General features: G+C 44.1%; 2 long non-coding RNA genes across 2 annotated transcripts in view; both read left to right on the top strand.

Annotated features, from left to right (window-relative positions):
* Window positions 1-6,052, top strand: part of LOC310696294 — a 96,880-nt gene extending 90,828 nt beyond the window's left edge. The window contains exon 2 of the long non-coding RNA XR_014520533.1: window positions 5,800-6,052. This is a non-coding gene — a long non-coding RNA (uncharacterized lncRNA). The remainder of the gene's footprint in view (window positions 1-5,799) is intronic.
* LOC310696297 overlaps window positions 1-17,865 on the top strand; it is a 270,070-nt gene that overhangs the window by 150,489 nt on the left and 101,716 nt on the right. The gene's annotated exons all lie outside the window — the stretch shown is intronic.

Below are 17,865 nucleotides of genomic sequence, written 5' to 3'. Positions count from 1 at the left end.
AATTGTTTTGACATTTTCAGTGAAAACTCTGCAACTTGTGCAGCGGATATGTCTTTCCTATGGTTTATTTTATTTTATTTTCACCATTAAAGGTGACGAGTAAAACGCAACCATAATTATTTCTTTAAAGAGCCTGACTAGATGGTCTTCCTAAAAGCACTTGTTGGTTTCCTGTCTGCTTTAATTATCTAACTTGGTTCTTCACAAACCTGATGTATCATCCTATATACTGGAAAGTGGATGGTCTATACTGTAGTTTTTAAAGATAAATCGTTGAGAAAAAACATGTACTTTAGTGCCAAAGAGTGGTCTGTTTCTGCAAGCTAAAGGAAAGCAGCTCGAAAAAAGCTTCAGATTATTAATGTGGTTGATGCTTATTGGATATAGTGTTTTGGGGAGAAGGCACCAAGTCACTCATTTGATGGTTCCCATTTACTGTCTGGCAGCCTTTATATGCAGTGTCCATCTTAATATAAATACGAATTTTCAAACGTTTAGAAGAATGCCGTATTGGGAGTAACTATATACTAACTTCCAATTAGAGTTGTGCTTTTAATTTACCAAGTGTATTTTTAAAGTCCTTCCAGAAGACCAATTCCTGCAAGCAATTATGCACACAAGTAATCTGGTGCATGGAAAAAGTCCAAATCCGTCACATTTCAGTCTTATTGGTTTCAAGGAGATCTTTGCTGCATGTAAATTTATTCATATGGAAGCTCACGGCTTCTCTCTCCCCCCCCCCTCCATGCCCCCCATCGACAAATGATCACTTATTTCAATGCACTTATTTCTGCATTGAAAAACTTCATTATTTTTACTGGGCTTCTCTGGTTTTGCTGCAGAAATAGACAGACAGGTGTCTCAGTTTTACCTGGCATGCATGTTACTTTGGGAGCACAAAGCTATAGTCATGTTTTTACAAGGGAAATATGTATAATTCTCTTACACTAGTAACTTGATCCAGCATATGCAGTTTGTTAGGGGATAACTCTTAGCTCAGAGGCAGAGCCCATGCTTTTTCATGCAAAATATCCCAGTTTCAACTCCTGGGGTCTTGTAGTAGGGCTGAGGAAGACTTATGGAGTGCCAGCTGCCAGCCTGTGTATACTGACCTATTACAATTTGACTGGATTTAAGGTACCTTCCTAAATTCCTGTGAACGGGCGAGACCAATAGTGGGTCCAACGCTCAAGAAGGCTGGTTCTGCACATGATGAAGAGTGAAGTGAAGGGCAGATGAGACTTGTCAACCTGGGAAGGTAGCCCATCTAGGAGAAGGGAAGCTCTGATCCTAAACCTCCTGCCTTGTGGGATATCTTCAGAAGAAGGATGAGGAGTAAATCCTACACAAAACCTGAGTGGAGTCCCAAAGGACGGTTGGGTGGTGTCTCCTTCTGGCAACTTCTGTGGCCAACAACGTCTCTGAAAATCTTTAAAGGAAGTGAGGTACCAAACTTTGTACGGTTGAAGACAAGCTGTGAAGCTTTGTGTATTCAACAATGATGTCCAACACTGAACAGTAGTTCCGGATATTGACTACTGTTCCGTAGAATTCTTCATCAGCGTGGTGGGTGGATATAGAATGCTTCACAAACCCATCTTATTTCAAATGAATGTATATAAATGAAAATATCAAATGCTGTGGAACAGTGCTCATGTAATAATGTAGTCACAGCTTGTCTTCCACCGTACAAAGCTTGGTACCTCACTTCATTTAAAGATTTTCAGAGACTTTGAGACTAAAGATTTCATTTTGTCCTTTTTATGATTTGAAGGAATTCTATAAAGATTGTCTATTATGTATGTATATGGTCATCATGTTGCCAAGACATTGTTGGCATTCTCTTTGCAACACAGGGGTTTGTTTGGATACTAACTTCTGTAGCCAAGCTGGTGCCCAATGTATTGCTGTGCGTTCCTTTGGACTAGAACAATGAGACCGAGGGGGGGGGGTCTTGTCACCTAGGCCAGTGTTCCCCAACCTTGGGCCTCCAGCTGTTTTTGGACTACAATCCCCATCATCCTTGACCACTGATCTTGCTAGCGAGGGATGATGGGAGTTGTAGTCCAAAAACAGCTGGAGGCCCAAGGTTGGGGAACACTGACCTAGGCAACCCAGGTCCTCCATATACTCTGCCCAGGCTTGTGCCCTGAGTAGGTCATTTAGGTGCTGCTAATGCAGCAGTTTGACCCCCCCCCACCAGAGATGCACTCCATTGTGTCTCGAGACAGATGGAAGTCAAGAACAACAACAAGATTTCTGTGGGTTGCTTTGAATTTCACTTTTCTGAAAAAGGACAAAGTAATCTAAAAACAACAACTCTGAATAATCCCCCTTTTTCTCTGGTCCCCCCCTTTCTCTTTTATTGAAGAAGAACAGGATATTTTAATGCCACCATCATCACAGAGGTGTCTGTGGAGGGGATATATTGATTGAAAGTATATTGTATTGTAACTGCATTGTAACGTTTGGATAAATGTTTTTTGAATTTTTTAAACTCTGAATCAGATCGTTCCACACTGCAACATGTTGCTGCTGGTTCTTTGTTCGAAGCAAAAGTTCCAGCCAGTTTGGCCAATGTTCAGGGATGAAGAGAGCCGCAGACACATGAAGACTCATAGTGTCCTTATCCCCGGTGAAAAAGAAGTACAGCATGCATTGCAGGAGGAGCAGATGGATTTTAGGTGTGGATTAGTCACACCTTAGCAGTTAATGTGTGTAAATGTGTGGTGCCGAGATGCCCTAATAATCACAGAACTGTCTCCGTCTCTGGGCTTGTGTGTGGCCTATGAATGGCATGCAATTCTTGCCAGAATTTGATCCCAGCCACCCACAATTCCAACTGAAGCCCAAGGAAATAAAGTCCTTCCCATTGACTTCAATGAGGATCATATCTGCATAATTACCAAATCCAACCATCACTCACAATGACTTTGTAGTTCTGGAAGGATACTGCCAGCGCTGACATCATCCTCATCAGACTCTTCCACATGGTTCTGTTTATAGACGGTTAATTGCTGTCAACGTCTCAAGGAACCTTTGAGATCTAGAGTCTTTTTATTTATTTTTTTGCGACTCCATAAAATTAAGAAGCTGATTTTTGTTGTTGTTGTCGTTTAAGGATCCAGTCCGCAAAAGACTCAACACTGGCATGACTTTTATTATTGCAATGTGCTGACTACAAAGCATAAAAAAGTAACTTGCGCAGACATGTAATGGTTTGCATTTGGGTAAAACTAAATTGCATTGACGACACAGAACACATTTTTTCTAAATAAAAGGGAGGGGGGTTAGAAACAAATGCTAAGCACTCATTGTTTGACTGGTGAAGTTAGGGGACAGCTGTACGAATGGCTGTGGCTAAAAAAAGTAACTAAACCTTCTGTGCTAAGGTGACCCAAATTCTGCACTAATTCTGTGCATTGGAGAGCTACCGTGGTGTAGTGGTTAGAGCACTGGACTAGGACCTGGGAGACTGGGGTTTGAATCCCCACTCAGCCCTGAAGCTCACTGGGTGACTTTGGGCCAGTCCCTGCCTCACAGGATTGTGGGGATTAAATGAGGGGGAGAAACATTGACACCACCTTGAAGCTGGGGTATAAATCATCAGGAGAAAAAGAGGGCAACAGCAGAAAACTAATATGGAGAGGCAGAGATTCAAAGCAGCACAGAGAGGAATTGATAAGTATATGTAAATTGCTCAGTGGATTTCATTAGCAGTCTTACTTGGGGGTCGTATACCTGAAGGAGTGCACCCACCTCCATCATTCAGCCTGGACATGGAGATCCAATTCTGAGGGTCTTCTGGTAGTTCCCTCTCTGTGAGAAGTGATGCTACAGAGAACCAGACAGAGGGCCTTCTTGGTGGTGGCACCCGCCCTGTGGAACGCCCTCCTGTCAGATGTCAAAGAAATAAACAACTATCTGACATTTAGAAGACGTCTGAAGGCAGCCCTGCATAGGGAAATCTTTTAACGTGTGACGTCTTGCTGTGGTTTTATAATTTGCTGGAAGCTTCAACAATTGGATTGAAGACTTATACGAGCTCGCAACATATGAACAACTTGCATATAAATGCACACTTGCCATGGACAAACTCAGTGATATTTGGAATACATTCTTAAGATCTGGTGAAGTACAATAACAACCTTCTAAATTATACAATTTGGGGGTTTCCCCCTCCCCCCTTTATTTTCCTTTCTACACTGGTTCTGTTTCTCTTTTTCTTTCTCTCTCTTTTATTTACGTCTCACCATGTTTAGGGCACATATAATTATGTACTTTTTGAACTTTCAATAAAGATGTTAAGACAACAACAAAACAAAACAAAAAATTTGCTAGAAGCTGCCCAGAGTGGCTGGGGCAACCCATTCACATGGGTGGCATATAAATTTATTATTCTTATTCTTATTCTTATTTGTAGTAGTAGTAACCAAAGGCACACAACAGAGCAGCAGTAGCCAACATGGTGCCCTGCAGATGTTGCTGACCTACAAGTCACCTCAGTCTCAGCCAGTTTATTAATGCAGTAGAAAATGCAAGTACAGGTTTTGAATAACAGAAAGGGAGATCCCCTCACAAATACATCTACTCCATACATATTTCTTCAGATGTAAGTCTCACCAAGTCCTTAAGCATGCATAGGATCAGAGCTTATATATATAGCAAGACAGCAAGCAATGCCGCTCTGTAATTGTAAGCTGCCCTGGAAACCTGGTTATCAGGCGGCACAGAAACAGGATAAAATAAATAAAAGTAAACCAGAACTCCTACTCAGGAATGAGAGCAACAGGAAAGGTTTTTTGACACCCAATTTTTAGAGCTGTAGTACAATGTCACAATCTAATGTAAGCCAATTAAAAGATGTATTGCCGGTATTTTTTTTAAGTCATGCCGGGCAGCCCTTCCCAATAATGCCAATTAGGGAGGCATAATACTGATTTATAATATGATTTTTAATTTTTTATTGGTATACTGTTGTGTACCTTCGTAGTTATAAAAATTGCCGAAACAGTACATCAGCTTTTACCAATGCAGGTTGCAGTACTTTGAAGCTTGCTTGCTTGATTAGACTGTCAAATCCAATAAATATATAATCAGAGAGCAAGTTGTATATTCATTAGGGAATGTGTGAAATGGTTCCCTTTATCTTTTGTGGATTTTGCTGCCTTCCAGATGTGGGCATTCTGTGTTGGGGAGACTTATCCGCAACACTAGATCTGCATGTGCACTTTACAACATAGACACAGTTCATTGCTATCGATTCAATTTGCTTGTCATCTACAATTATGCTTTATGTCCTGCCCCCCCCTATCGTATGTCCAGCTGCTTTAATTATGAAACAACTGGCACAATTAAGTATCCATCTACCCCCACTCCCCTATAAACCCTGTGATTATCTTTGCAAACCTGCTGTCTGCGTGGGACACATGCAGATGTGTTTTGCCTTTCAGGAACAGAGAAAAACATGGCTATGGCATGGCACCCTGGTTTATGGATGGTTATTGCTTTGGACCATAAAGAAGGCTGATCGCCGAAGAATTGATACTTTTGAATTATGGTTCTGGAGTAGACTCTTGAGAGTCCCATGGACTGCAAGAAGATCAAACCGATCCATTCTTAAGGAACTCAGCCCTGAGTGCTCACTGGAAGGACAGATCCTGAAGCTGAGGCTCCAATACTTTGGCCACCTCATGAAAAGAGAAGACTCCCTGGAAAAGACCCTGATGTTGGGAAAGATGGAGGGCAGAAGGAGAAGGGGACGACAGAGGACGAGATGGTTGGACAGTGTTCTCGAAGCTACCAGCATGAGTTTGACCAAACTGCGGGAGGCAGTGGAAGACAGGAGTGCCTGGTATGCTCTGGTCCATGGGGTCGCGAAGAGTCGGACATGACTAAACAACTAAACAACAACAAATTGCTCTACGGAATATGGACTTCTAGGTGCCTTCACAAATCCCTTCTAAGTAATGTTGAGACTGTATTGTTTCATCCCAATCTAGTTCATAGGAACGTAGCATGGGCTGAATTAAAATGTGTGAACAAGCACAAACGCTGCTGGCTTGTTTACTCTCAAGTACCAACTCTCCCAACATCTATAGCAGCTCTGTCTGAGGCAGCTGAGAATACTCAACTCTCATTTCCCCCTTCTTTCTTATAAAAAGGGGGTGGGAATCTCACAGTGGAAACAGATTGAAGTCATTAACATTCGATCAGTTATTGTATTCTTTTTTTTCTTGAGCACCGCCGCAACTTATGAGGCTGTTTTAATAAAAACTCTGGTCAGAATCCAGCCCATGGCTGCCAGAATGTATGCAGGAAAGCGTTTCCCACACAGCTTTGCTCTAAAGCCGCCTCCTTCCTGCCTCTGAATGGCTGAAAACGAGGAGCCCCAAGTATGCATCTTCGTCGCTACACATCTCCATTTCCTCCAGAATATTGTAGGCCAAAAATCACAGCACAGATATTCCTAGACGCAAACAAATACAAGCTGTCCTTTCGGATAGCCAAAGAATGTCCCGTTGAATCATAACACAATATGCCATAGGTCTTCCAAAATACATGCACCGTTTTCGGGCAGGAAGTTGTTTGCAAGATTGTGCATTGTTGACAGGATTCAAGCAAACGCTTGCTTCCGTGGAAGAAGGGCTGAACATGCTTCTACTCCTGTGTAGGCCTGCACATGCCTCATTCTGGAGGGGCTGCTGCTGCCAGTAAGCCAGGCTACGTGGGTGTCTCTCTACATGGGGAGTCAGTTTTGTGAAGCACGAAGTATTTCACCACAACAAGGGTAAAGCCCTTGACAAAGAGGGATTTAAAAGGTCATGCCTGACACCTCATCTAGGGGAATCCTATGACCACGAGGCCTGTTTCAAAACCAAGGACGGTTGAAACAGATCATCTACAACTTCCTCAGTTGGAGGAAAATGTGATTTTATAAGAACATGGGATATGTGGAAACAAAGGATTCAGACACTAAAATTATTTACCTGTTCACTTCCCCGTTGCTTTATTACATTTATATAGCACTTTTCCTCCAAGGAGCTCAAGGTGGTGTAGGGAAATTTTTATTATCGATGTTTTACTGTGCTCAGTGTTTTTAATTTGTTGGAAGCTGAGTTGTTGGAGCAACTCAGTCAGAAGGGCGGCATATAAATTGTTATTGTTGTTATTATGGCTCTCCCCTCCCCATTTTATCCTCACAACAACACAGTGAGGTAGGCTAGGCTGAGAGGCAGGACTGGTCCAAGGTGAGCTTCATGGCTGAGTGGGAATTCAAACCCTGGTCTTCTGTCTCCTAGTCTTACACTACTTGGGTTCACTGTCTTTTGAAAGGATTTTATCCTTCCCCTCTAGATATCCCCTCACTGGTTTTCAAAAAATGCAGTGACATCAACACCCAGTATCTGTCCCCTACTAAAAAGTGTCTCAAAATATTTTGATCTATGTTTCAGTGCCCTGTGGCAAGTTATCTCAAGTTCATATCAAGTTATAATTTGCTTTCTCTCTCTCTGACCATTTCTATAATCTACACTTTATATAAATGTATATATTCATTAGGGGAGGGTTGTGTGTATCATCAGGATATTGAGCTTTCCCCACCTTGCTCTGCCTCACTCTCCTGCTTCAGAGTTTTATATAAAAAAACCTAAGGGACGCGGGTGGCGCTGTAGTCTAAACCACTGGGCCTCTTGGGCTTGCCAATCAGAAGGTTGGCAGTTCAAATCCCTGTGACATGGTGAGCTCCCGTTGCTCTGTCCCAGCTCCTGCTAACCTAGCAGTTTGAAAGCACACCAGTGCAAGTAGAAAAATAGCTACCGCTGTGGCAGGAAGGTAAATGGCGTTTCCGTGAGCTCTGGTTTCCGTCACGGTGTCCTGTTGTGCTGGAAGCGGTTTAGTCATGCTGGCCACCTTTATAAGCATATGTACAAGTTTCCAATAGAGTTCAATAAAAACAACAGCAACCCTGGGAATTGTAGTTCACGCCTCACAGAGCTGCCGTTTCCACCAGCACCTTTAACAAACTACATTTCCCAAGATTCTTTTGTCAGCAGCTGTGTGCTTTGAAAGTGCTTTAAAGAGATGGTGTTTGGCTGTGACCAACTTCAGCTACAGTGAGATGACTGGATCATCCAGTGAATGGAGCAGAGACTGAACCCTGCTCCCAGTAGCTGGTTGACCACTGTGAGATTAGAAAGCAAGGCCCTTCGTCTGGTCCAGCAGTTCCCTTGTCATATTCAGCACTGCAAGAGAACCATCTTGCTACAGGTGGGAACTCAGGTAACAGCCATCTGACCAGTGGTGTTTCTCAAGAGGGCAGGTCACCATCAAGAGCTTCCAGAGCAGCTGTAGAAATATCACGGCAGAGGGGCAGAGACTGACATTAGACCCTACACACAACTCCGTATCTCTACACACTGCTGGCACAGTTAGAAGACAGAACTACAAGTGACGCCCTGTGGTTGCAGGATGAGCCCATTCCTGGAGAAACAAGCAGCATCTAGCCACTGGCTCTTACTAGTGTTTCCAAGATATATATCCCTGAAGTGTTTCTCTAGAAGTGTGAATAAACCTTGTGAGTGAAAGACTTTGCCCACCCCCCAGCAACCTTGCAGACCTAAGCATTAATTGATATGCATTATAGCTCAAGTCTGCTGTTTTAATCTTAGAATCCTTCCTTGCAGACAGGGAAGAATACCATTTCTTAAAGCTCACTGTTCTCTGTTTGTAAGAAAGAAGTTGACTCTCAACGGGAGCCCTCTGTGCCAGATGGATTTATGAACAAGCCCCCTAATGTGACAATTGAAACAGCATGGTAGGGTACTTCCTCCCATGCAAATATTTCCTGTATTGGTCCAGTTTTCTGCACATCCAAAGAGTAGCGAAGGAAATGAATTTAAAGTTTGTGTGTGGTTATACACACACACACACACGTAGATACACACACTTGTATAATTTATCAATTGATTTATTGTATGTATGTTTCCTTAGAATGCCCAGAACAGCACAAAGGGGCTCCCAGTTATTGCCCATCTTCGCACAAATCAAGCCACTCTTGCTTATCGTCAACAGCAAGCACTCATTGACAGAGCCACTGACTGGTCCGTATAATTACCCTATTAAAAAAAACCTTCAATCAGTTATGAAGTGTGGCACCATTTGTTTCGCTGCAGGTGCCTGGGTCAAGAAACTGGTGCCTCCCCCTGGCATTCCAAAAGGGCAGAAGAAACTTCCTCTGTATGTTTTCCGATTGGCACCCAATCCCAAGCTTAACACTAATGCAAAACATTACATCTCCCTTTCTTGCAATTCTGTCCGTGTGTGTGTGTGCGTCCGCTGGAGCAGGAGGGGAAAAAATCACTTGGAAACACATCCCTCCATCCTCATCGCCTTGGGACACCTGTTCATTGATGCCGACCCAGAACAATATAGCTATCTATATGTATGATAATGGAGAGAGGAGCTGAGATTCTGATTCCCGCCCCCACCCCCCACCCCCGCCAAAAGCTCTGCATATTGAGCAATTCCTTCCGAACATCTTTTTTTCTTTTTACAGGCAAGGTTTATAAATCTTTGCAAAACAGTCTCCTTTGCACGAGCCCTCGTTTGGAGCGCACGGCTGCGTTCTTAGGGGGAGAAGAAGATGAAAAACAGTATTCTCGATTTCCTTCCCAGGGGGCTGTTGAAAGAGTGCTGCCTGCCAAACACGTCTGAAGGGTTTCACAATTGCATCATAAGCTCTGCTCTTTGCAGGGTTTGTGTTTTTGTGTGTGTGTGTGTGCTTCCGCTGGAGCAGGACCCGCTGCTGCGCTCCGAGCTGACCAGGCGCGCACTGCGTGTGCTGGGATTCCACAGCCGGCCTTAAATATGCTGGTTATTTTTATCCGCCTACGTAACGCCGCGCAAGCCCATCCCACCAGCGGCACGGCAGCGAAAGCTACACAATGTTTCCCTTTAGTCGGGAGGGGAAGTGGAAAAAGGCCAGGCTTCCTGATCACATGGCGCTGAAGTCAATGAAAAAAAGGAGGGGGGGGGGAGAGAGAGAGGGAGAGAGTTTTCCTGCCGGTTGCTTGGCTTTTGCGCGCGCCCCACCTCCCAGATTCCTTTCTAATAGCCTGGTCCGGCTTAACCCTTGGCACCGAGCGCGTCTTGGGGAAGGCGGCCTGGGCGGGATAGCGGCCAGAAAAGCATCAGTGGAAAAGAGCAGGGAGGGAGGGAGGGAGAGAGACCAGCGCTCTCTATAAACACGAGCTCGCTGCAGTAATTGGTGGCTTGGAAAAGGCGAAGGAAATGCGAGGCTTGTACGAAACATCAGCCGACAAGAAGTGGGGTGATGTCACACGGCCTTCCAGGATTAGAAACCCTTAAAAGCTCCGCAGCTCGGGGCTGCCCCTGCGCAAAAGCGCGCGGGGAGACGAGCGAGAAGGACTTGGGCAGCTCCAAATGCCCGGCGGTGTTTGTTGTTGTCCTAAACTCTGCTGCCACAGATCGAATGGCAAAAGAACCCCTAAAGCCAGGTCACTTTTTATTATTAGTTAAGGCAATTAGTTATTACTCTCAATGTGTATTAGATGTGGCTCCTACAGGGTATATTTCTATAATTTGGCAGTGTTGTAGTCAGCCAACGGATTATGGTGTTCCATGTCAGGGGCAGTGGGTCGGCTTCTATCTGCATGTGCACACTTATCATAGAATCATAGAACCGTAAAGTTGTGAGGGACCGCGAGGATCATCTAGTCCAACCCCATGCAAGGCATGAATCTCAGCTAAAGCATCCATGACAAATGACCACCCAACCTCTGCTTAAAAACCTCCAAGGAAGGAGAGTCCACAACCTCCCCTGGGTGAAAAACAGGCTTCACTTCAACGATGCTTCAATTCATTACAGTGGTACCTCGGGTTACATACGCTTCAGGTTACAGACTCCGCTAACCCAGAAATATTGCTTCAGGTTAAGAACTTTGCTTCAGGATGAGAACAGAAATCACGCAGCAGTGGCCCGGTGGCAGCAGGAGGCCCCATTAGCTAAAGTGGTGCTTCAGGTTAAGAACAGTTTCAGGCTAAGAAGGGACCTCCAGAACGAATTAAGTTCTTAACCCGAGGTACCACTGTATTATAATACTGCATGGTAATTTTTGGAAACGGCGTATTATTACTTTACACCAGCTTTCGCCAGTTTGGTATCCCTCACAGATATTTGGGACCATGACTCACGTAGGCACCAGTCAGCATCGTGGAAATGGAGACAATTGGGGGAGAAAGTGGGGGGATACTGAGGTGCCTAGAGAGTCAGGAGGGAGAGGTGTGGGTGAGAGAGAGAGAGAGAGAAGACAAGAACGTGAGAAGAGCCTGCAGGATCAGGCCAATGGCCCGCCTAGTCCAGCACTCAGTTCTCACAGGTGCCTGTGGCAAACCTGCAAGCAGAATTCGAACACAAGAGAAGTCATCCCTCCAGCAGTTTCCGGCAACTGGTATAAAGATATAAAGAAATTATTTAAGATGCCCGTTGGTATTTCCATTTTACTGGTTCCAAGTTGCGTGTGCATCTTACGCAATTCCTTTATACCAAGTTGCTGGAAACCTCAGAAGCGTCTCAGTAAAAAAGGTAAAAAGGTAAAGGACCCCTGGATGGTTAAGTCCAGTCAAAGGCAACTATGGGGTTGCGGCGCTCATCTTGCTTTCAGGCCGAGGGAGCCGGCGTTTGTCACACAGACAGCTTTTTGGGTCATGCAGCCGGCATGACTAAACCGCTTCTGGCGCAACGGAACAACAGAAACCAGAGTGCATGGAAACACCGTTTACCTTCCCGCCACAGCGGTACCTGTTTAGTTACCTGCACTGGTGTGCTTTCGAACTGCAAGGTTGGCAGGAGCTGGGACAGAGCAACGGGAGCTCACCCCATCACAGGGATTCGAACCGCCGACCACCTGATCGGCAAGCCCAAGAGGCTCAGTGGTTTAGACCACAGTGCCACCTTTACTCAGTATTGGTGACCTCTCCAACCACAGATTTGGTGGCCCATTCAGCAGTCTTTTCAGTCAATTACTAGTCCACGCTCCTATCCATGGGTAAAAAACAAGCAAACATGACACACTGTATTACTCTCCTACGCTGTCCATCAAGCTGTAGAATAGTTTTTTTAAAAAATAGGTCCAGGTATCATGAGTTTTGAAGGGTCGCGGGTGGCGCTGTGGGTTAAACCACAGAGTCTAGGACTTGCCAATCAGAAGGTCGGCGGTTCGAATCCCCGCGATGGGGTGAGCTCCCGTTGCTCAGTCCCTGCTCCTGCCAACCTAGCAGTTCGAAAGCATGTCAAAGTGCAAGTAGATAAATAGGCACTGCTGCGGCGGGAAGGTAAACGGCATTTCCGTGCACTGCTCTGGTTCGCCAGAAGCGGCTTAGTCATGCTGGCCACATGACCTGGAAGCTGTACGCCGGCTCCCTCGGCCAGTAAAGCGAGATGAGCGCCGCAACCCCAGAGTCGGTCACAACTGGACCTAATGGTCAGGGGTCCCTTCACCTTTACCTTTATCATGAAGTTTAACATAAGAAAGCACAACTGATCATGCAGCTTGGGCACCAGCCTGTTCAGGGTGGGATTGTTTTGAAGCTCAGGGACTAAAGATGCATAAACCCACTGGCAGAGCTTCAGCTTGCCCTCTCACGAGTGCCGGGATGGCAAGCAGACTTTCTGCCTAGAGCAACAGCTGCTTAAGAGCCTTGCCCTGCCAGAATGAGTGGGTTCATTGGACAGATGTTGGACAGCAAAGGGTATTTTGTTATGTGCATAGGAGTGTCACATACCCCCCACTGAGAGGAGTTTATGGGGGGAAAGTCCAATCTTTGCCAAGCATCTGGAGTGACTAGATGCCGAGCTCTGCTTTCTGGCCTGTGAGGGAAGTGATGTGTGGGCTTGTTTGCATGAAAAATTGCTCCAGCCAGGGTGGCCATTTTTGCTCACAGTTAAACACATTTCTTGTTTTGTTATGATCTAGCCTAATCCAAGAGTCTAGCGTATATAGGATAATATAGCACATTTTCTTATATCCAGATCGTTGCCTTCTGAGTCAATCAGCTTGGGAGAGTCAAAGAAGGAAAAGGCAGAAGTGAAAAACAAATTAGTACATGTTCTAATGAAGTTCTCTTTTGTTTTGATGGACTGGAGCGGTGGAGGAAGGAAAGGTAATGCAATATTAGGGTCAGGGTAAAGATTATCCCCCTCTCGCCTCCACCCCTGTTGCCTTCCCAAGTGCATAAACTCCTTCCTTATATAGGAAAAAAATAAGAGTGTATTTGGGAACACCACTGGGGCAGATACGATACCTGCTGCCTTTCATGACTCTTGTGTCTGGTTTGTGGGACACTCCTTCCTTCAGCAGTCTTGATATTTGGTGTCTGTTCATATGATCATTTGCAAGTCGATTGGAGAAAGTAGAAGAGCTGTCCACTTCCTCAGACACTGGTTAGCCTCAGCTGGCTTTGACCCACATTGCAGTCAGTTTCTTTTGCCCAGTAAAAGCCAGGTAAAGGACTCCTTGATGGTTACGTCCAGTCAAAGGTGACTATGAGGTTGTGGTGCTCATCTCGCTTCAGGCTGAGGGAGCTGACGTTTGTCCATGGACAGCTTTCCGGGTCATGTGGCCAGCAGGACTAAACCACTTCTGGCACAACGGAACACTGTGACAGAAACGAGCACATGGAAACGCCGTTTACCTTCCCGCCACAGTGGTACCTATTTATCTACTTGCACTGGTGTGAACTGCTAAGTTGGCAGGAGCTGGGACAGAGCAACGGGAGCTCACCCTGTTGCATGAATTCAAACCGCCGACCTTCTGATCATTGAGCCTAAGAGGCTCAGTGGTTTAGACCACAGCGCCACCCGTGCCCAGTAGAACTCAGCAGAACCAAGCCTGTCTCTGCCTGCCTAGCTCCATGCTTTATGGGCACAGCCCTGTCCTGGACTCAGTTTCTTTGACATGCCAGAGTGTGACAAAGAGACAGGAACAAAGAGGCTGTGCCATGCAAATTCTATTACTTTTACTTGGATCCCTTGTAGGACTCCCACAAAAGACTGCAAAATCTGTAGCCACCAGAAATCTTGAGATTCTCAATTGGCTACTTGACTCGAACAGCTGATCTGTGAATGGCATGACCGGCAGGTGATATTCAGCATACATGCAGAACATCACACGCATTTGAGTTTGGGACAAGCCATCTCCACTTTTTATACAGTCTGTTAATGGGTGGAAGTCAATGGATGTCAATGATTTCTTATTATCTCCCCCCTTACCTTGCCGTTCCCAGTGCCCCACTCATTGTCTCATCCAAAATGGAGTGGAAAGTGACATGGGGGAGGGCATGCAGGGGGAATGGTGAATGATAACATATCTCCTCTCTTTCTATTAGCAGAAGCAACTGCTGAATCATAAACCCTCCCAAAAACCCAAATTCAACATTCAGAATCAAACAATGCTACTACTGTAAATAACCATAATCATACATTCACATTGCCCTGAGAAGCTCCCAATTGGCTTGGTATCAGATAATATATCTGTCTGAGATGCTGGGTGTGTGGAGATGTTTCACAGCTAAGGGTGATCAGCTTGTAAACTGGCTATCCATTTGAGGAGATAGAAATCTGGACTAACCTTGACCTGAGCTCAAGGAGCAAATTCTTATGTGCTTCTAGTTGTTAATTTACTAACATATACTAAGTCTATATACTCCCCAATAACAAAAAATGCTGTATTTCTTCCCCTTTCTTTTCTGTCTCTATAGTAACTAAATGCTCAGATTCATGTTTATGGATCTCGCAAAAGTCTCTGAATTCACCTGCTTGGTGTTCCACATTTAATATTGTCTCCAGTTCGCCAGAGTTTTGCAGTTGGCCAAGATTTACCATGTGACATGAGTCAAACACATGACAGAAATAGAAACTTTATAAAGCTACAGAGTGGTAGGATTTTTTATTTTTTTAAAAAAACCCACAAAATTATTTTGTTTAATTCTCATTGAGTTCTCATTGATTGTGACAGAACAGCATTGAGCAAGATGTTGGACCTCTGGACCATAACTCCGAGAAGAAGTCAAATGAGGTTTCTCCTGACAGATCGGGACAAAGATATCACTGCTTTAGTAGCTTCCTTTTTAGCCACAATTTTACCTGAAAGGGTTCAACAACGAATCATCCTTTTGGGAAACATGACAGGGTGAGATTAGGGAAGATTAGGGAAGATTCCACCTAAACATTAGGAAGAACTTCCTGACAGTAAGAGCTGTTCGACAGTGGAATTTGCTGCCAAGGAGTGTGGTGGAGTCTCCTTCTTTGGAGGTCTTTAAGCAGAGGCTTGACAACCATATGTCAGGAGTGCTCTGATGGTGTTTCCTGCTTGGCAGGGGGTTGGACTCGATGGCCCTTGTGGTCTCTTCCAACTCTATGATTCTATGATTCTATGAAGCAGAATATCTAAGTGCACATGATCACAGTGTGACCTTATGACCCTCGACAGCTTCACCCTTGTCCTTTTAATTATCCCAGGGACTTGAAATGTTTTATACTGTGATGCCAATAAAGGTATTTGATTTGATAGAACAGCATTTCTAGTACAGTGGTACCTTGGTTTTAGAGCAGCTTAGTTTATGAACAACTTGGAAACGGAACGCTGCAAACCCAGAAGTAGGTGTTCCGGTTTGTGAACTTTGCCTTGGAAGCTGAACATGTTCCGCTGCCTGTTGAATGTGTTCTGTTTGTAAATTTAGTCCTCCGCTGCTAATCAGAGGCTTCCTGTTGAGTCTGTCGGCTATGGAGTCCCGAGCACCCACGCAACACAGAGGTGATATTTGGAGCTTTTGTTTTTCCTTTTTTTGCGTTTTTGTTTGTGTGGCTTTTTCATATATTTTTTTTACTGTGACTCGTTCTTCGTTTTATGGGACTGACTTGTGAATGTGGCTTGTGACTTCATTTTTGTGAGTTGTTTTGTGACTGTGTGGAACCCAGTTCAGCTACTGGTTGATTGATTGTGTGACTGCAGAAATGGATAAAAGCCCTCCATCCAAACAATGACTATCATCAGTGCACATAAGGAAAAAAAATTACAATTTTTATCATCTACAATACTGTCTTATTTATTTTATAGTACAATACATTGATTATTGCTTTCATTTTTAGGGATCAATGGTCTCATTAGATAGTAAAATTCATGTTAAATTGCTGTTTTAGGGGTTGTTTTTAAAAGTCTGGAACGGATTAATCCATTTTTCATTACTTTCTATGGGAAAGCATGCCTTGGTTTTAGAACACTTTGGTTTTGGGACAGACTTCTGGAATGGATTAAGTTTGGGAACCAAGGTTCCACTGTAAAGTCCAGAACTATTATAATTTTTTGCTTTATTTATCTGCCTCATGTTCATATCAGGAAATTACCTCAGTCATTTGAATGGATCCTCTTTGCCTTTAGCTTCCAGAATAAATGCCCCAGTCTTGCCAGAGGAAGAGGGAATGGGACTTATTGAACACGCGGGTTGTCCTTTTGCTCCATGATGCATAAATCTTAACTTATCATAGGCCAGCCCTTCCTATTACATTACACCATTGTCTCCAGTGCTGATCAGAGCTAACTTTAAACCGGCACTTCCTGGCTCTTTCTTTTTAAAAAGCTTCAATTTCAAAACGTTGTGTTGACCGATTATGAAAGCATTTAGACACTGTGAAGTTTTGCAATGGGAATTTTGCAATCTTACAGGAATTTTCAAATGGATCTGAAGAAATAACGGTCTTGGAAGTCACCTTTGCTACTGTACCTGACTACTTTACCTGAAATAAGGACTTGTTTGTTGCTCACATATCCTAAAGAAGTAAGGGGAGGGGGGTGGATATCAACATGGAAAGGAGTGATTTACATAACGCACGTTGCAGAATCACAGCCTTTCTTAGCTGAGGCTTGGCTGACTCAGTTGGCACCAAAAAGAAACCACCATTGGCACCTGTCAGCTTCCTGAGGAAATGTGAGGGGAATATATGTTTCATTTTTTATTATTTAAAATAACTTTTATTCAAAATTGAAACAAAACATTATCCAGAAACATATCATCCTTATTCCCCCCCATTTTTCCTCCCTCCCCCTCTTTCCCCCCACAGAACCCACCCATTCCCACCCCCCGACTTCCCTCAGTTCCAGTCTTTCTCTAAAAATGCTGATTTCTGCATGTTATACAGTTGTATAAATCCTCCAACTATTTAGCTGATTATTATCAATAAAAAGTTTGTGAATGTTTATTCAAAACCAGCCAAGGAGTCCAGTTCGCTTTGTTGTGTCTTCACATACTTTGTAAAGGATTCCCATTCATCTTTAAAGTCACAGTTATCCTTGTCCCGTAGCTTGTATGTCAGTTTTGCCAGTTCTGCATGGTCCATCAATTTTTCTTGCCATGATTCTTTAGTTGGGGTTTCTTCAGCCTTTCATCCTTGTGTTACGAGAACTCTCACGGCCGTTGTCGCATACATGAAAATCGGAATATATGTTTCAAACTGTTGCCTGCGTCACCAGATTCCGTATGTTGGGAAGGCATCATAAGAAACTACCAGTAAGAAATGTGTCACTGAACAATAGTGTTGATAAATGATGGACTCTTGTAAGATTGGCATGTGAGCAGCATGCTAAAGGAAGGTTGAAGCAGTTTGCAGTATTACAACAATAAAAGTGGAAATCATTAAATGCAAAAGTGATTATCTTAGGACAGACTTATACAGATGGTGCATCACTGTTGGGCAGCCTAAAGCCACTTCAATCACTTTTTAAATTATTATTAAAGAAAAGCCTAGGCAGAGAGAGCCAGGTAAAGAATTCACATGTCTCCCTCCCTGCA

This window comes from Podarcis liolepis, assembly GCF_965112155.1.
Source record: "Podarcis liolepis genome assembly, chromosome: 17".
NCBI lineage: Eukaryota > Metazoa > Chordata > Lepidosauria > Squamata > Lacertidae > Podarcis > Podarcis liolepis.
The sequence above is the reverse complement of the archived record's forward strand: the minus strand, read 5'-3'. Positions and strand labels throughout refer to the sequence as shown.